The sequence below is a fragment of the Mustela nivalis genome, assembly GCF_964662115.1.
Source record: "Mustela nivalis genome assembly, chromosome: 3".
In the NCBI taxonomy this organism is placed as follows: Eukaryota; Metazoa; Chordata; class Mammalia; order Carnivora; family Mustelidae; genus Mustela; species Mustela nivalis.
The window spans coordinates 90487133-90508329 of NC_139022.1; positions in this window are offsets into that span (position 1 = coordinate 90487133).

Here is a 21197-nt window from a genome sequence, read left to right on the forward strand (position 1 = left end):
TGATGAATCACTTTAATATATACGAAAGGGTTGAAAAATAAAAATCAATGTATGCCAATCAATAGACCTTTAGAAAGAATCCTCGTTTCTCAGCTTTGTTTGACTATAAAGGGAAATGCTCTTGCCAGCCTAAAAATACACTCTGTAGAAAGGCTAATAATGTGGAAGCTGAGTTTTGATTAAACCAAAGTCACTGCCAACTGGTCTTATCACAAAGCAGAGTGAGCCCCGTCCGTAACTTCCCAGAGTTCTGTGTTTTCTAATTCCACACAAGGAAGCACCAGAGAAGGAGCAGCAGGAGAACAGAATCAGCGCACAAAAATGCTTATGACTGGTAGAAACGTGGAACTCAAAGAGTTCATGGCCTTTGTTCCTTCCATCTACCTTGTTCCTGTTCTGGGCTACCCCAAAGGGTATCTGGATCAGAAGGAGCTGTTTGAGAGGGAGTCCTCATGTTGTTCTGACTCGATGGGGCTAGTCACAGATGGCCTGCTTAGATACATTCTCTACTGACTCTGATCAACACAGAAATGGAAACCCCTCTTTTGAGCTATTTCTGGAGAGAAGTCCTAGAACTCTAGTCCTGTTGAAAGCAGGAAATGGGTAGAGTGTGTTATAGACCATTAACAGGACTGACAATTAGTAGGCCACATAAATCAGTTACCTGGTCTCTACACCGAAGAGCATTCTGCAGTGGACAGATAAAGGTTGACCCAGAAAGGGGGACAGGAAGGTTAAAACTAGTCAAGAGTCTCAAAACTAAACAGTTCACCTGGGATCATCCCTGCATTCATCTCTTGGGAATGACAGTCCAAAATTATGCCACTTTGAGCTTTTCAGACAGTCAATGCTCATGACTGCCTCCTCCAGGCATTTGGCTGCAAAGGGGGGGAAGAAAACTGACACGCCTTCATTATGTTAATTATGTCATGATAAGTTCTTAACAACACTGCTACACTTTCAGAGGAAAACACTGCTGAAAGTTGAGATCTGTCTATCTACACTATCCATAGAAGAATCATTTTGCTTAGCAAAGCCAAGAAATTCTGTTCCCATTCTTAAGAGTCAAAATTTCCTGGAGCAAAAAAAGATACTCCTAGCTCTCAACTCTAGAAGCCTAACTCTGCATAATTTGTATAGTTATCTGGTCCACTAATGTCTCCTCTCTAAACTTGGTAGTGCTGTCTCTCCAGGTTTTGCATCTTCCAAGGTTAGTACAAAGGACTTTGACCCACCTGTATACACCTGAAACCCTTACTCACCCCACTACTCTCTTCTTCCTCCTCCTCTAGGAATTGGATTCACCCCCCCAAACTGTCTAAAACATTTCTCTATTTTTTCTTTCCATCCAGCAGTTTCCTAAAATACCTCTCTACTAGAAGATAAATAATCAGTACATAGGAATGTCTCCCACAGACAAATGCCATAGCCTTTCCTGATCATAGTTACACATCTGCCATCCCATCTGGACTCCATGAAGCCTGCAACACTGCTAACACAGATGCTCCCACCATCCTGGTCTGCTCTCCCTTCCTCATGGCGACAGAAGGGTTGCAGATCTCAAGCTCACAATCCCCATCCCTGTCTCCCTTGGTCTCAACAGCACTGCCCAAATGAAACATGACATGAACCACACCTATAAATCCAAATTTTCTGATAGTCACATTCAAAACATAAAAAGAAATGGGTAAGATTAACATAAGCAACATAGCTCATTTAGCTAAATGTATTCAAACTTAGATATCAACAAGTAATCAAGAAAATTATTAGTGAGATATTTTATAGTCTTTCTCCCTATTTACTCCTTGGAATCCAGTATGTATTTTATATTTACAGCATACCACAACTTAGATCATTATGTTTTCATATGTTCTACCTATAGTCATCCTTGTTTCATTGAACTTCAGAATCAGATGGTAGGGTAGCATTTCTCCTTGTTCATCAATGATACTTCCAAATATAAAACGCCCACTCCTTAGAAGCTCAGACCACCTTCTCCCATCATGTTGCCTCGCATCTCCCTACACCTGCCACAGCTGGCTCCTGCTCTTCCTCTCCATCTTCAGCCCTTCACTCTGGATCACTTCACGGCTGTGTCATGTCCCAGACAACACCTTCCCTCAGAGGATGGTGGCCTCTGAATTCCAGTGACCTTCAATTCTTCTCCATTTTAGCTGCCCACATCCACAACTATCTTCTAAATTTTGTTATAACCCCAAACCAGTACACATCGAGTCAAACATCCCAAACAGTCCGTGTGTTCACTCTGACCTTCTCATCCTCTCATTCCTCTGACTTTATGAAAACTCTCAGTCTCCAGAGACCCCCTTTCTGTCCCAGTCCAACACCCTCACTCCCATCCTCACATCCTCACAGCACAGTGAGGAGGTAAGGAAGAGAGTTCCTGAAAGCAGACTCTGAGGTTGTACCTAACCTCTGCCACTTACAGGCTATGTGGCCTTGGACAAATTATTCAACCTTTCTGTTCCTAGCCTGTCTAAAATGAGGGCAACAACTCTGTCAAACAGGTTATATGAGAATCAACTCTAAATCACTTTGCACTCGTGGTCATTATTTAAATTTGTTAAACTGAGCCAGATCACAACACTACTCTCCCCAGCTTGCCCTTTATCCTTCTGCCCCAGCCACTGGGCAAAACCATACCCAGACCAAGGCTGCTGTCTACCTTCTTACTATCTATACTCAGGCAACCAAGTCCTATTGGGGAAAATGATAGCATGGTACACCCTGATGCTCCCACAAATGCTGTCTCTGACACTAGCACGACTGCAGAAGCAATTTCCTTGTCTTCCATCAGCCCCTTCTACCACTCCCTATGCCTAACAGGCTTTTCCCCTATCAGGAGTGGAGGCTATGAAGGCTGGGATAAGCACTAGCAAATCTCTAATGAGAAATTTCTGGAGAACTGAACATGAATCATAAACTAATGGGGTTTTTATTATTATTATTATTTTGCTTGACTTCAACCTGCACTGATAGTTACATTATAGAAAAATGTAAATGACTTCTGCCCAGCCTCACTCCTATCTAGAGGGTCAAATTTGTCCACAGACTCAAGGAACTGGAGTTTTGTAATCAAAATACAAGAGTTGCGAGAGCAAACGCAACTTTAAAAAGACTTGGAATTGCAGTTGAAGGAAGAAAGGAAAGTCCTCAAGAAGAGAGAGAGGCACTTAGAGGCCAGACTGGGAAAAGCTGCCATGGGCTGTAGTAGCCCTCAAAGAAGCCCATATCCAGAGCCCCATAACCTGAGAGCACGACCTAAGAGAATCCGCAGTTATGATTACATTAAGAATACGGAGATTGGGAGAAACCCTGCATTATCTGGTGGGTCTGGGATGTAATCATTAGTGTCCATAGAAGAGGGAGGGGGAGGGAAACGTGATGTTGGAGTAGGAGTTGTCACGACAGAAATAAGAGATTAGAATGAGGTGACAATGGGAGTGTGAGGCAGGGAATGTCAAGGCAGCCTCCAGAAGCTAGAAAATGTAAGGAAACAGATCCTCCTAAGAACCTGGAGAAGGAACCAGTTCTGCCACACCTTGACTTGAACTCAGTGATACCGATTTTGGACTTCCCAACTATAGAACTCTAGGAGAAAAAAAGTTTTGTTGTGTGAAGCCTTCCACTCTGTGGTATTGTGTCACAGCAGCAGTAAGAACCTACCATACACAGGCCATGAGGAAAACCTCAGGGCCTACAGGGTCATTTCAAGGTGAAAGGCCTGGCCTGTGCCATAAGGGAACACTCAAATCTGGTCAAGAGGGGCTCAGCCCTAGTGTTCAGACTGGCCTACAATGGAGACTCATCAAGACAGCCCTGGATTAGTGCAGGCCTGCATACAACATCGTTTTGGAAGGAATCAGCCTGCTCAGAGAGGGTAATGAGGAGGATTGGTCTGAAAACAAAACAAAACAAAACACTTCAGGTGCTCCCAGAATTAACAGACTTTTCAGAAACCTCTAAGTCTTGGGGGCTCCGAGGAAGCAAAAGGGACGGGGTATGTTCAGACAATAAATCTCTATATGGATCTGTGATGGGTTGAAATGTGTTCCCCAAAAGTTCACATCCTGGAGTCTTAACACCAATACCTCAGAATGTGACCTTATTTGGAAATAGGATCATTGCAGTCCTCAGGTATGAGGTCACTGGAGCAGAGTGAACCCAGTATGACAAGTGTCCTGACAAAAAGGGGAAAATCGACAGAGAAACTCACAGAAGCATACCTCATGAGGATGGGAGTTCTGCAGCCACAAGCCAAGGAACCACAGGGATCCTTCCCTGGGGCCTGTGGCAGGAACATGGCGCCGCCCACACCCTCAGTTCCAACTGTGGCCTCCACAGTCCTAAGATAATACATGTCTGTTGTCCAAGCCATTCAGTTCACCACACTTTGTTAGGGCAGCCCTAACACAGGAATACAAAATCCTGACAGAAAGAAAAGAAACTGAAGCTGCCTGCCAGCCCTGGCCCAATGCAGGGTCAAGGAGGAAGAGGCCCAAAGGAAGGCGCTGGATTCATATGGTAAAGCTCAGCTGGGTCAGCTTCAAAAAGGCGAGCAGAGAGAGGAAAAGGCAGCCCTCCCTGCTCCATCCCTGATGCAGAGACCCAGAACCAGGCTGCTTCTGCTGCCTGATGAAGCCAGGCCCCAGGGCTGGAGACAACCAAAAGCTAAGGAGAGCAAAGTATGGAGGTAACAGGATGTTCACAAGACCCTGAGGCACAAGTTTTGAAAGTAGCAACCTCAGCTTCAGTTCAGAAAGAGGAGGGTGCTTCTCTCTAATGGAAGCAACTATAATAAGCACCACGCAGTCCATGGGGTCAAGGAATCACAGAGCAGGAACCAGGGCCAGAGCCATGGTGGTGGCATCTGCATGTCTCCTTCCATTTCCCCGGCTAAGGGGCCACAGCTAAGAAAGGCTTGGGACATCTTGACATGAAGACATTCAGAAAGACCAGGACAGTAACACTGTGAGGAAGTCCTTCCCGTCTGTCCTTTACCGGTGAGTTCCTTGTAAAACCCTTCACTCCCTGTCATAGACTGCCATGTTTCTTGCCCACCTCCACTGAGAAAATGTTCATACATACTGCAGAAAATGTGCTTCCATAAATTAATTTTAGTTTACTATCACTGCTCTAAGAGGGAGAAAATTAGAAGGGAAAAATATAATAAATAACTGAATGAAAGAAAACTGAGATCCTAACCAGAGGAGAGGCTCCTTGAAGAAGAGCAAGAGTTCGACATGTGGAACCCTGAGTAGGTTTTCACCCCGGCTTCCTACAAGTGGTTGTAGGGGGAAGGGGAGAGCCTGGTGGACTGCTGAACCATAGCTCAGCCCTGGGCCATCTCCGGTTGTGGTCATGCCCTCCCTTAGCTTGCAGGCTCACAGAACAGAAGTCCACCTTCTCTCAAATCTAGAAAAGTCCCCACATGTTCGCTAGTACTTATTTACAAAAACAGAAGCAATAAGTCATACTGACATATAATCCTTAACTCCATCCTTTAAAGGATCATAGACAAAGAACAACCCTTGATCACTCCTCTGTGATTTCTTTTTTTTTTCCTTTTTTTTCTTTTTTTTAAATTTTATTTATTTATTTGACAGAGATTACAAGTAGGCAGAGAGGCAGGCAGAGAGAGAGCGGGGGTTGGGGGAGGCAGGCTCCCCGCTGAGCAGAGAGAGCCCGATGTGGGGCTAGATCCCAGGACCCTGAGATCACGACTCTAGCCAAAGGCAGAGGCTTAACCCACTGAGCCACCCAGGCGCCCCGGCTCTGTGATTTCTTAACAAAAGTGTCAGCCCAATCCTTGATGGGTCGCAGCTAACGGAACTCAGGGCCATGGACATCCAGTGCAGAGAAAATTTTAATATTCTGAATCACTGTGTAATTCACCAGAAAATAAGCCTTGTTCTTCAGTATTGAAAACACATTAATTCAGGTCCCTTTTCCCACATGTCCCACACTCCATGGGCTCCAATCCCAAGATAACTACCAACCCTCAAGTTCTATTCCTTGGAGACCCTCTACCTCTTGCAGATATCCCTCTCATGGCTGTTTTCTTCTAAATCAGTCATTTTTCCTCAAATTCCCCTGCAACTTTGACAATCCTACCAGCAAACAAAACAAAAACCAAACACCACTCACCCAAGTCCTTCATACATGCAGCGTAAGGCTACCAGAGCTCAGAGAGGTTTGTGGTGGGACAAAGCAAACAATAAATAATTTTAAAGTGAGTATTAAAGATTCCTGCTCTTTAGTGAGTTTGCCTACTGCTCCACTGGTCCACCCTTCTAGCGCTCCAGGCTCCTCCATTGTGGTCACCTCACCTGCCACCTCAACACAAGAGTATCCTCTGATGACGCTATTTGATCCAGGCTAAACCCCAAGGGCATCACCTTCCTCCCCAAGAAGCTCACAAAGCTCTTCCTAAATTAAGTCAGTGCCCTCCCTAATATATTTCCTGGTGCTAATTACTCACATGGCAAGTTTTCCACCCCAACACTATTCAGATCTGGTTAAAACCAGCTCATTAATTTCTTTTTTAATTCTGCCTGGTTTTCCTTATTTTTAAAAACCAATTAAAGTGATTTGTTCCATTTTTTTTTAGTTTACTGCTGCATTTGGCTTGAGTTTTTGCTTATAAATAAATCCACTCTGGTTCACCTACTCCATGCGTTTTTGCTTTATATCGTGTTTTGACAAATTCTGACAAAGTTAGAAAGGAATACGAAGCAACCAACTGCCTTCACTTCAAGCTCATCTTAAAAAGTTAAATTTTATTCTTGTTCATAGCCCAGCTAGTAATATTTTAAAAATTTAGAAAACGTTGTTTTTCTAACTATAATAAAAAATTGTCACTCCTATTCAAAAGTAATTATACTAACAGTATAAGAAGAATTTACATTGAGTTATTAAATTAGTAACAAATGTGTTTTCTTCCAATCTAGGAATAACCTATAAATGATTTCACACATACTTGGACCCCCACCATGCCCTGAAATTCATTTCATCTCATGGTAAATTAAAAAAAAAAAAAAAAAAGCAGGGGAGGAGAAAATAATTTTTTTGCTAAGATGTTTTGCTAATTTAACTCTTTCCTAGTGTCTCCCACAACCCTGAGAGATCAAGAGCTCCTTCTATATGCTCTAGTCATCTCTTCCCGAATTCTATTTGAGTGTTAGAAATAGGTTTAGTGAGTTAAGTGAAGTAAGTCAAGCAGAGAAAGACAATTATCATATGGTTTCACTCATATGTGGAACATAAGCAAAAGCACAGAGGACGATAGGGAAAGGGAAGGAAATGCAAAGAGGGAGAAATCAGAGAGGGAGATGAACCATGAGAGATTATGGACACCAGGAAACAATCTGAGGGTTTCAGAGGGAAGGGGGAACAGGGTGATGGGGTACTGAGGAGGACACATGCTGTGATGAGCACTGGGTGTTACATGTAACTAATGAATCATTGAGCACCACATCAAAAACTAATCATGTACTATACAGTGGCTACCTGAACATTTAAAATAAAGAAAAATAGGTTTAGTGAAAAGAACACGGATGGATGTGTAAACATTTGAATCCTGGCTCTGCCATTTCTAGCCATATAACCCTGAGTAAGTTATTAAGCCTCTTTGAGACTCAGTTTGCCTATTCATACCTTGAAGTTATGGGAAAACTTATCCAAAAATCTCAAAATAGGCAAAAAGGATTACTGGGTGTTCGCTGAGCACAGAGCTATTGGCCTTTTTATTGTCTGGAATATTTTTCAGCTCTGTAGGAATAATGCTTAACCTGCAAATTTTTGTCCAGTAGGAATTGATAGGGTTCAGGACACACTACACCAAACAGACCACTTTCACGTGTTAATTATCTTAAGCTAAAGGAATATGAGAAAAATGACAAAAGCAGGAAGGTCGCTCAGATCTCTCCGTCTCCCCCTATTTCCCTAAAAGATGCTGTATAACTCCCAAGTGAAAGATACTTTCCTTGCACGAGAAGGAAGGAAGATATTCTCATCACCAAAGACAGGGAGTCTGGGGCTAAGAAATCTGTTCAAACAACTCTTGTTAAACTAACCCTTACCTTCCTGGTTACTTCTTCACCATGTACCACTTCTAGTCCAAACGCCTCTGTCTTGTCAATTTTTCAGAAAATTATAGTTTCTTTGGCTAAAAAGTATGAAAGCTTCCTGCTCCTGCCCCTTTTTTTGGTCTTTGGTGAAGGTTCCTATGTTCCTGTAAAAAATCAATAAAATTTGCTGACTGAGCCAACTGAGCCACTGCCTGGGTGGCTCAGTTGGTTAAGCGACTGCCTTCGGCTCAGGTCATGATCTTGGAGTCCTGCTCAGTAGGGAGTCTGCTTCTCCCTCTGACCTTCTCCCCTCTCGTGCTCTGTCTCTCACTCTCTCTCTCTTAAATGAATAACATTTTTAAAAAATAAAAATGAATTTGTCTGCTTTTCTCCTGTTAATCGGTCTTTATCAGTTTAATTCTCAGACCTAACCAGGGATTTTAAGAGGGTCAAAGAAAACTTTTTCATTCCCTATGTGATGTAAACAATTTCTGTCCAGCAGAAGATATAACCACAAATATGATGGGCTTTACCCCTGATGGACATTATCCGCCCTTGTATCTTATCCAGCAATCTCATCCTAACATTGCCTACAGGATATCCTGCTTCTCAATTGCTCTCTGAACTAGGCTTAACATCTTAATGGCTCTTTCATTATGAACAAGCTAACTAAAATCTCTGATATGTGTTCCTTTTACAATTGCAGGAGACTTGTGAATTTATCCACATGAAATTACACCTTAACAGAAATAATCACTTCTATCGCTTTGGCTTATGAGAGGATTCAATGAAGTGAAATTAACAACAGTAATAATAGTTTATATTTTATTGATCATTTACTCGGTCCAGGACTGTTCATAAACACGTGCTTTACAGGTATTAACCCACCTAATCCTCACCACCCTGTAAAGTAAGCCTAATCCTCACTTTATAGACAAAAATGTGACATAAAATGGTAGAGAAAGTTACTCCAGGTCAGGGGGCTAGTAAGCATCAGAGCTGACGTACAAAGTTTATGGCAGGCGAGGGACCTAAGGGCCTTCTACTGAGTAGAAGAAGCCTTTCTAGGTTTCCCTTTTCTTAGGGCCTCAGCAGCACCAGGACCTGGGTCGCTGTAACATATACCCTGTGAAGAGACTGTGGTAGTCAGCAAGTTCTTGCCGACCAAGCCTTTGATGAGGACTCTGGGAGTTATTTGAGTGGTACGATCTCCACAACAGCCAGTCTCACAGTCAGACTATCCTCTGCCCTTTCCTCACATTCAGCTCCAGATCACCTCCTCCAGGGATTACCCCAGTGTCCAGGAAAGCTCCTTCCTCTGAGCTCTGACATAAGTCTTTAAGAAGCTAAACAGACTAATACACACTGTTATTTATTTTGACCAGGATCAGGACCCTTCTGCCAAAAGCCTTGTCCTTTGAGGACTGCAAGTAACTTAAAGGACAAGGAGAAGTCTCAAGATTGATCATGGTTCTTGGATAAGACGGTTCCTTCACAGATCATCAACTGGAAATTCTGAACTAAGCTAACATGAAAGGATGTAGAAAAAAAGATGAACACCCCTTTCTCAGGGGTAGAACACCATCAGAAGCACTCACGCCACAGGAAAGAAACTGAACATGACCCAAAGAGAAAAATGAGATCATCCTAGCAACCTTCGCTCTTCTCTGAGACATATGTTCTTGGGGAGCCTTCAGATCGTCTCTTTGGGACCTCTTGGCATCTCATGGTCTGTTGTCCCTGAGCACTGAAAGATTCTGACTCTTCTAGAAGTATCCGGGTCCCTCAACAGTGTTTAGCATCAAAAGGCCTGGGGGAAAATCACAATTACAAGACTTGTGTCCATCATCTGAGGGAGGTCAAATACCCTAAGTCTACCCCCTAGAACTTCGGGGCTCTGAGACCCTGTCAGGTAGGTGGTCCATGAGGCTGAGATTATTTTCACAATAATATCATGACATCACTTTCTTTCTTCACTGTTTCTGACATTTGCAAATGCAGTGATGAGTAAAAGTGCTGGCATTTTAACACAAACCAAGGCAGCAGCACCGAACTATACCAATGTTCATTGTATTCTTCAGCAGGATGCACTCACAGTTTAAAAAAAAAAAAAAAAAGTCTGTTTCACTTAAAAATCTCCTTGATGAGTCAGTTAAAAATAATAGCAATTTTATTAATCTCAACTCTGGGTACACATCTTTTTAATAAGCTTTGTGTCAGGTTAGGAAGCACACAGAAAGTGCTTCCACTAACCTGAGATTGTGTCAAGGAAAAGCAATTGTCTGATTGATCAAGAGGAGTAATGAACTAGTTGCTTTCTTCATGAAACAATACCTCTACTTCAAAGACTGACTGACAAACTGGTTGGTGGACATCTTCCCAACAACAAATCAATTATGCCTGTCACGTCAAGGAAAAGTGACAGTTTTTTGCTAGCAATAATAAAAATCTGAGCTCTCAAGCAAAAATTAGAATTTTGGAAAATTTTGATCTACCGCCATGATACTGACAACTTCCAAACACTTAAAGACAAAAAGAACTGTGATTTTTCTGATACCATGTCAGCAAACATGTCAACATTTGAACGACTTCTATAACTTAGTGCTATGATACCTTCCCAATGACCAATGCATCACACTACAAAATCATGTACAAATAATGCCTTCAAAGTGCAAGACAGACCAATGGATTTTAATGAACAGAGGAAAAAACTAATTGACATGTTCTCAGATCCTCCATCACAACTAAATGTTAGGAAACTACCTTTGCCGCGATGGAGCTGTGGTTTACAAGAACGTTCACAATTATCTGAAGAGGCTAATGAAATAGTTGTCCTTTTTCCTTTTTTTTTTTTTCTTTTAAGATTTTATTTATTTATTTGACAGAGATCACAAGTAGGCAGAGAGAGGGGGGAGCCAGGCTCCATGCCGAGCAGAGAGCCCAATTCAGGGCTCGATCCCAGGACCCCAGGATCATGACCTAAGCTGAAGGCAGAGGCTTTAAACCACTGAGCCACCCAGGTGCCCCTAGTTGTCCTTTTTCAACCAGAACTCCAGGTAAGTTCAAATTGTTTTCACATGCTTCAACCAACACAACACATTACAATAGCCTGAATGCAGAAGCAGACTGCCAGCCAGACATTATAAAGATTTATAAAAAGATAGAACAATGTCACTCTTCTAAGTTTTTTTTTTAGATAACAAAGCTATTTTTCATAAAATACGTTATTTATGTTAACATATAATGGGTTTATCATTGTTAAGCAAAGAATATTTCAAATGTTATAATTTCTAATATGGGAAAGGTTGATAGGTAAAATAAAAGTCTTTAAAATCCTCAGTAATATTTAATAGTGTAAAGGGGACTGAGACCAAAAAGTGTGAAAACTGCTCTCTATGTAGGGGATTTAGGTTATCAACAGATAGCTTTGTTTAACATGTAAGGGAGGACACAGGTTAGAGGACTAATATGGTCCTCTCCAAGAGTCTCCCTCTACGCCCCCGCAATCCTTAAGTGAAGGAATAAGAATACTTCCCATTTGCGCTACCGTAACACAATGTCTCTATGTATCTACACCACACGCTTCTCTGCAGCAAGGTGCAAGCATCCTGTGAATAAGAACCATAACTTCTATTCCTTTGTGTCTGCTAAGTACCTTACAAATGGCAAATGTAGGATAGATTGATTTTCATGATGAAAATGTATCTCTTAAGAGCCTATGTTCTCCTGAAGATGGACTCAACCACTTTGCTGTAGTAACATTTACATATGAAGTACTCTGTGTCTCTTTCTCAAAAGATCATTCTCTTCAATCAACAGGGTGTGAGAAAAGGACTCCTATCCAGTTAGCCAAACCAACCCAATTTGACTTTTTCAGTCACGTTACCACCAGATCCCCCACAACCTGAAAGCAGTATTTGTCAGTCTAACCACACTGAAACAAATTAACATATGCATGACAAATTGAGAAGAGGCAGTGGAGTTTAATAATCTTCTATCTGTAAAGGACTTCATTTCAAATCATTTATACCTCTCACTGGATACGCACAACACTGCTGAAGGAAAGGGTGGCCATTATTACTTCTCATTAACCAATGAGCAAGCAAGCAAGGAGAAATGAAATCACCCACCAACGTCCATCTAACACCCTGGGGCACAGCACAGAGCTCTCTTCACTTCCATGTAGGAACTCTGATGCTTACTGCCATTTTGATTTTGAAAGGGCCAGGGGGAAGACCATAAGTCAGTCATCTTTGATCTCTTCTTGCCTCATTCTTGCTTATTGTGGGCTCTAATTCTTTGATTCGGATGCAACGGTACTTCATTTTTAAATAAACTGCATTACTACCTGGAAAAGTTTCAGTTTTAAAAATATCCGATCAGGGGCGCCTGGGTGGCTCAGTGGGGTAAGCCTCTGCCTTCCGCTCAGGTCATGATCTCAGGGTCCTGGGATCGAGCCCCGCATTGGGCTCTCTGCTCAGCGGGGAGCCTGCTTCCTCTTCTCTCTCTCTCTGCCTGCCTCTCTGCCTACTTGTAATCTCTTTTCTGTCAAATAAATAAATAAAAATCCTTTTAAAAAAATATCCAATCGGGGCACCTGGATGGCTCAGTGGGTTAAAGCCTCTGCCTTCGGCTCAGGTCATGATCCCAGGGGTCCTGGGATCGAGCCCCGCATCGGGCTCCCTGCTCTGCGGGGAGCCTGCTTCCTCCTCTCTCTCTCTCTGCCTGCCTCTCTGCCTACTTGTGGTCTCTGTCTGTCAAATAGATAAATAAAATCTTTAAAAAAAAAAAATCCAATCAAGGGACGCCTGGGTGGCTCAGTCAGTTAAGCTGCTGCCTTTGGCTCAGGTAATGATCCCAGGGTCCTGGGATCGAGTCCCACATTGGGCTCCTTGCTTAGCAGGGAGCCTGCTTCTCTCTCTGCCTCTGGCTGCCACTCTGCCTGCTTGTGCTCTCTCTCTCCTGACAAATAAAAATAAATAAATAAAATCTTAAAAAAAAAACAACAATCAATATATCTATAAGATTCCCTATTGGTACTCCCAGAAATCACAACTCAAAACAAGTTGTCCAGAAACAAATCAACTCCACTCTGTGGTATAGTAATGTAATTACCTGCCCTTTCTCTTGTCTCTTATCTAGTAATATGGGCCCAAGCCCTCAAGGAGTAACATATAGAGAAACGTACATCCTGGCAGTACACATTCCCAAATTTTCCAGAGGGTTAGATACAGATCAAGTCAAAAATACTTTCCAGTAAGAAAAGACACAGAACCTATAACCCAAAATACTCCAGAATTTCAGGGCTTCCCACCTCATTTCACTCATTATTTCAGGTTTCTGGCATAATCACTTGGGGTCTCGCACACTAGCGATACAGAAAGTATGTGGAAGGTCACCTGGGTCCCTATAAGAGAGGGGTATTTTAAATAGGCTCACTTGTTTTTACTCCTAGGCTATAAACACACAGTGTGTCTTCTAGAGAGACCAAAGACACTCAGATGCATATTTTCAAAGACACCATGGTTTTCGAGCAGGGTCAGATTTATACTCAGATCTCACAGGCCACTCTAATGATAATCAGATTCTGTTTCGCCAGTGACCTCTCACTTCCACCCACGTTAAGCCACACATAAGAGAGCATGCAGAGTGTACTCACTTGGGACAAGCTCCCACTCCAGAATTCGGGTTCTCCAGAGTCACACATCTAGCTGAGGTCCTCTAAGATATGTGGCTCTTTCATTTCATGAATATTAACAAACACAAGGAATGCTGGACTTGAGTAACGGCTGTTTCCTGACATCCCAACGAGATCAGAGTTCATTCACAGTGAGCTATGGAGAAATCCCTTCTGCTCCTCACTCCTTATGGCTTTTTCCTGCTCTCTTCTGATTCTTCTGCCAAAGCCCCAGCTCCACCAGACAAAAAGTCTCTTGGGAAGGCAAGGCACAGGAGCACCCGCACTTCCCTGCGGCTGACTCCCAGCTCCAGGAAGATGGGACAGGCCTGTGAGGGCCATCTGCTAACCATGCAGCTGACTCTATCATGCTTCCCAGCTGTTGGAAGCAGACGCCTGCTCCTCGACTCCTCTTAAAGTTTTCCTGGTGGATTTAACATTCTTCGCTGCTGAACTCTGCCAAAGCAGGATTAGGATATTCTACGGTGAAGCTTTGAGAGGAGGCGTCAGACAGGCCCAGGTTCAAATCAAAGCTTTCTTATATCTGGCCCTGGAGCAAACTACTTAACTCCTCTGAGCCTCAGCTTTCTCATACATAAGTAGAAGACAAAAATACCCATTTATAAAGATTAAAAGCATGATTTTCATCAAGTTCCCTAAACAAGGTCTAGTATATAAATGTACCGCCTTTGCCTTCCATACTTTTCTCAAGGGAAAGAAAGTCAAGTCCGTCAAGAGAGAAGAGCAGCAGCTCTTTGCTAATCCTGTCTCTAGCTCTTTCCTATGGACTGGCCATGGTACACTCACTTATGCAGCAGAAGCAGTTTCATGGGGGCTCCTAGGAATCAGGACTTGAAGCCCCCAGACTCACCTCTTTCCTTGGTAATGAAGAGGATATTGACAAAAGTCCAGAAAGATAAGCTCTCCCACCCACAGGTTATACTAATGGCCCTTAAGCTGGCTACATTAGAATCACCTGGAGAACTATGGAAACTCTAAGGGGTCTAGAGGAGGCTTGGGAATCTGTATTTTCAAGGGCTCCACACGTGATTCAGGCATGCAAAGAACTGAGCCGCTGCATTCCTGTTGAAAAGCATCTGGATTACCTTGACTTTCAGTCTTCTCTGGGGAGGCCCCCCATCAGAAACTGATTCATGGTGTTAATAGGTTTGTTTTGTTGGGGCTGATAATAACCCTCCCAGGCAGTTATTAGGGAGAACCTTGCCCTACTTGCATACTTATGTTTAAAAATCTTAATTCAGCCTGAAAGCCTCAATCACTTTCTGATCTTGTGTCAAGGGACTTCCAACTCCTCACTCACTGTTGCTGGAGGACTGAGGCAGTGACACGTCAGACTCTCGTTCTTTTCATTGTGCTTGTCCTGGGATACTGTGTCCTTCTAATATGTAGTTCTACTTTCACCTATAATTTATTTCACTGGTACCTATCATTACTGATTCCAGGCAGTCCCACAATAATAATTGGTTAAACGCTGAAATATTCAAGCAAAAAAAGAATGTATTTTTTTTTACACGCCTCTCTCACCAAGTGAGATTTAGGTTGCATAAGAATGTAAACAATCTCCAATTTTATTCTCTAGACTCATGTTCAGAAATCCAAGCTAGGAGGGTTGCTGTGGAGGGGGGAGGGACAGCTCAGAGAATAAGAGCCCACTGGGGGAAGATTTTTCCAGACAGCCACCAGTTTATGCTGCCAGAGCCCTGGCTGGAACAGCAGCATCTGGGCAAGAAGTGAGGGAGCTCCAGTCAGGAGAAGGTCTGGTTTTTCCTCGGCCTTCCTCAAGGGATCCTAGTTACATGAAAACTGCTGGTGGCTGTGACTTCTAGTGTGTGCCGCCACCTTCTGGAGAAAGCATTAATCTCATCCCCATGTCACTCCGTGGAGCATGTGTCACAACCAATTTACAGATGAGTAAACTGAGCCTCTGAGAGGCAGGTTCCTTCATCGGAACCAAAGTCAAGCTCTAAACTGTGTCTTTCAAGTTCAGGGTCTTTTCCAAAAACCCCACACATGATCAAGATGATTTTTTTTTTCGTGAAAGCACAAATCTCATTCACAGTAAGATCGCAGTAAAAGTAAATTAGAATACGTGCTCTGAAATCACAGCAGGAGGCTGGCCCAGCATCCTTGGCTACATTTCAGGGTCTGGCTGAGTTTTCTGAGCAGCTGACAGCTTAGCTAATCCAACTGAGCTTTAATGGACTTGCCTGCAACCTCAGTGACAAACATTCATTATTTGGACTGAGACACCGTCAATAGAGACTTGCCACATGAGCTTCTTCTCCCTTCAGACCCTACTCAAATCTCTTACCCTCAGACCCAAACCTCCTGCCATCTCAGTCTGACAGCATCTGGGCCCCTGTTCACAAGTGTATCCTTTTTTTCTGAATTCTTCCTTAACTGGCTGTACATCCCCCTGCATCTCAAGTTAGCAGAGTAATGCTGCCTCCTCCTGGCAGAGGTGGGATGTGCACCCACTGCTGAGGAGAAACCCCCAGTAGAGCCACCCAGACCCACCGAGCCTTCAGGGAAGTCACAGCACCGAGTCACGAGTACTGAGCTTTCACCAAAATTGACGGGAAGAGTCAAGGAAGCAGAAGACTCAATCACACCGTCACCAACGCCTCTGCCTCCAGGACTTTATAATTTATTGGAGTAGGTAGGAGGATTGAGACCAGCAGCTTTTGGCCCTCACTGAGCATTAAAATCACTGCACCCGGGGTGCCTGGGTGGCTCGGTGGGTTGAGGCCTCTGTCCTCGGCTCAGGTCATGATCCTGAGGTTCTGGGATCGAGCCCCGTGCCGGGTTCTCCGCTTGGCGGGGAGCCTGCTTCCTCCTCTCTCTCTGCCTGCCTCTGCCTACTTGTGGTCCCTCTCTGTCAAAAAATAAATAAAATCTTAAAAAAAAAAAAAAAAATCAATGCACCCCACTCCCAGAGATGCTGATTCCATTACTCTGGACAGGACTCATCCATCAGTACTTGTTTCAAAATACCAGGTGTTTCTAATGTGAAGCCAGGCCTCAAATGCCCTAAACAAGACAAACTCCACCAGAATAAGAAAACATGGTATACCCTCCCCCCAGGAAGGCAACACTGCACTGCTGCCACAAGAGGGTGCTACACTGGTCACAGCGGCTGGAGTAGCTCCGGTGTAGAAGACAGAAGAGCTTGTGAGACAGGTGGGCCAAACCTGGGCAAGAGGAGCTCTGAGGGTGTCCAGGAGGGGTAATGAGATGTGCACGGGGGAAAAAGGAGACACACACCTGAGTGGGAGCACAGGGATGGCCATAGTCCTGACACCTCTTATTTGCAGTTGTTGTAAGCTGACTAAGAAGATGACTATCAGCCATTTATTCCCAATGAGTTCTTTCCCCTCTTCTTTTATTGATCAAAGCTTTTTCTAGACTTGCAGCTATAGCAACCATCCCTCAAGTGTTCAAATCACACTCAGTGGAGGACATTTTTCCAACCCCTTTCTTACCATTTTGTTCAAATTTTTTAGGTGTGGCAACTGGGTAACTGTTTGGAAATCAGTATTCCTGAACCCTCAAGTGGCCTTCTCCTGTCACTTTCACTCCAGAGCACAACAGAGCTTCCCCCTGTAAGGAAGGCTGAGCAGGGGAGAGTTTGAGCCATTACAGGTGCAGGCAGGCCGAGGGCCTAGGACAAAATCATGCCTTCCACCTCTAGGCCTTTTTCCCTATCCTCATCTCAGCCTTCCAGATTTTATCACTAGCAATTAAACTCAAGCAAATGCTGTCCTAGGAAAAGAAAGCAAGAGAGAGGATTTCTCCTAAAGGCCTGGGGTGGAGCTGGCCATGTCTTCCCAACCCAGGACCATCTCCAGGTTCATCCCAGCCCCATGCCCAGCCATGTAAGAAAGTGAGAGAAACTCTGCTTGACTATCCCCAGGGAGAAAGAACAAGAGAGGTCCTGCCCCGGGCACTGCACGCAGTTCAGCCACTTGGGGTCTACAGGAAATCTCCACCCATGAACCAAGACTCAGTGAACATTCTGGGACCTTGCCCCCGCACTTCAAAATGCTGAGGGGACAGAGCGGGGGCACAAATCAGGCAAACAGGAGCCTGAAGTTTCTATATGGAGGCCACAAACCTGAGTAATCAGGGTCAGCCCTTTGGGGCTGCTGACTGGCATCCCTAGATGAGGCTTTCTCTTACATCATTCATGCCAACTATTTGCACACTTTGTCCTAGGACACAATCCCTATGCCTTTCATGATGCTGAGTCAGATCCCCACCTCATGGGGTAACCCCTAGGTATGAAGTCCTTTAAGGAAATCTCCTGGTCCTAAACATTAAATTATACAAAATATTATTCCCTGATCTGTTTTCAAGGGAATGACAAATTTAAAATATGTAAATAAAATCATATCCTTGATACATATGTAATCCTTGGTATCTGAGCCTTTCAGAGAAAAGATTCTATAAAAATTTAACAGCTTCCTTCAAAGAAGTGAGAAATGCCTTTCCATGATAGGCAACTCTGAAAGATGCTAATGACACTCTCTAAAATTTTTCTGAAATTTTCCCCTGAGCCTCAAAACCAGTAGAACTTTGTTTGCTCTTTGTATACAACAGAAGGCTGGACACCAAAAGGGTTGGAGTCATTTCAGATGGAAATAACCATCTCTCATCAGTAGTCTTCTTATTTCACAGAGAGCTCAGTGAGTCAGTCTGTATGGAGCACCTACTGTGTGTACATGGTATATCTCTTTACCCACAATTCAGCACTTAATCGCGTCATATTATCTCCAGACAGAATTGAATTCTTTGAGAAGACCTGAGTTGTTCTCAGAGTTCTTTCTGACTCTCCAAAGCTTGAAACTAGCCTCCAATAGTCATACAACACACACTAATGAACCCCAAGGTCTCCCTAAGCCTTAGCACAAAAGAGCACCTATTTCCCCATTGGTAATTTACCCACAAAATAACAAAATCAGAGGACATGAATCATATATCCTTGTATGCATCATTAAAACATCTCTGTAAGGCTGGATTTACCATAAGCAGTCGAATTACCACAAAAGACAAAACTTTCCTAATGTGAGTCAGGAGAAGCAGACCGATGTCAACCCCTTCCTGGTGATGCTTCAGTTGGGGCTGGTACACACGTCCAGGTACACATCCCCAGTCTGCAGTGGGAGACATAAAAAATCAGTTTAAAACAATGTGGAAAGGACTGTGGAAGAGGCTTGAACAAGGGCTATAGAAGCCAAAAGAGAGACACTCATGGATCCTGAAAGAGCCGAGGAAGGTTTCACGGCGAGTTGACATCAGAGCTGTCAGAATGCATCAGCACTTACGAGGCAAGATGCAGGGGGGAGGCGACATGCATCAGCAGAAGAGCATGAATGGGAATAGGAGACGTTGAGAGCAGCTGGCCAAGGGCTCATGGTGAGAAGTGTGGCCTTCCCCAGGCATGGAAAGCATCCTACAGCCAGCTAGGGAGTGAGCCTGTGGAGGCTTTCAGATTGCTTTGTCTCCTGTACAAAGATTTGGTGCCTAGAAAGACCTCTCTGGCAGAAGTGCAAAAGATGAACTGAAGAGGGAAGGAATGTGAAGACAAGGGGCAGGAAGGGCTCTGTTCCTTCCTTTGTTTGGAAGACACACAAATTGTGCCCATTAGGTGTCATGCTGTCACCAGGAAGCAGTGCTGACACCACCTGGGGGAGTCAGACTTGACTCAGTCTGCATTTCAATAGCCACCTGAGGGAACTCAATCCAGGACAAGGGACACCACAGAGGCATCTGTCCCACTTCCACCTCAGCCACTCCTTGTGCACCAAACCTCGTCAACCAAAATGGGACCATTTGACTGGCATATATCCTGCATGGTATTCTCTGGTGTCTCAATACCCCGAAGATCCAAGATCTCCCTGGATTGTTTTAAAGTGACAATTTCTGTTGCAGTGATTCTCGTATTGTCTGGCAAGGTGAGAAAGTAACTCCTTCCAATAACAGAAAGATTTCTAAAGGCATTTGTCTCTGATCCTGTAACCCGTGGCTACAGAGTTGGGGTTCAAGTATTGAAGTCTGGGCATCAAGCCTACATTGGTGTGTGAAGAAAAAAACAGGGACCAAAGCTGCTTCCTTGAAACAAATTTCAGAAGAAACAGCACTATTCCCTTCTGGACCTGTGTTGTTTCTTCCTTAACTTTTTTCTTTCTTCTCCCAGGAAGAACAATGGAATTGGTCTGCTGTTTCTCCTTACTCCCTCAAGAAAAACCAATTGCTCTGAAGGCATTTTGAGCCCTTTTCTATTTTAAATGATAACTCCATGAGAAACCAAAATAGATTTATCTGGTCTTTTAGTTTAATATCATTGGGGCGGGGGGCGGGGGGGACTGAGTCAAGTCACACCTTTCTGGAGAAAGGACTGCTGAGTTTTCTACTCATAGAGGTTATAAAGAGATGCTCCTTGTCAGACAGTGAGAACATACACAAGAAAGCAGAGAGTCCCCTTGTCTCACAGCAGTGGGGCTCCTCCGTGCTGGGGGTTTGTTCCTCCTAGACCCATCAGGCCTGCTGTTATTTCTGGGTTTGGTTTTTTGGTTTTTGTTTTTGTTTTGTTTTTTGTCTGTCTTCCTGTCCCCCTTCCCCCATATCAAGAAGATTCTGAGTCTTACTCATCTTGGCAGTAGCCCTGCCTGTCACAGTGGATGGCATGCTGTCACAAGGATAACTTCAGTCAAATGGGGGCCGACTCCATACTGGGCACTATGCCAGTTGCTTCAGATACATAGGATATTCCTTACTTAACTCAAAATCCCATTTTACATATTGAAAAGACGTGATCTCCATTTTCCTGTGGAAAACTAAAGCTCACAAAGGTTGATTCAACTGACTCGAAGTTATATGTCCAGGACAAGTGAGCAGAGATTTGAGCTCAATCCTTATGACCCCAAACCCATGACTTTTGGACTCACTATGCTACCTGGAATGGAGCCCACCACATGAAGGCTTCAGCTTGAATTCTCCAAAGTCCAAGTAGTGTGTACAGAAAGATTCATTTGGCAAAATTACATTGTAAAACAAATCAAATTGCCATGTGATCTGCACTGTAATAAAAAATGTGTATATTTCCACTAGAAAAAAGTCCCCTGTAAGACCAAGGAGGATAGTTTTTAGTGAAACAACTCTAACAGACTCCAAGCACATGCCACTCACAGGATGACCCACAGACCAGCAGCAGCGGCAGCAGCTGGGAGCTTTTAAAATTGTAGCTTTTTGATCTTCTTTGGTACATACTCTTGTTTTATGTGTTAGGAGTATTTCCTATTTACTGAATTTCAGCAATGTGCTGAAAACATCCAGAGAGCAGAGACTGGACTCAAATCCTAACCAAAGGGTTGGTCCTTTGACTAAGGAACACTTTCAAGGGATGTTCT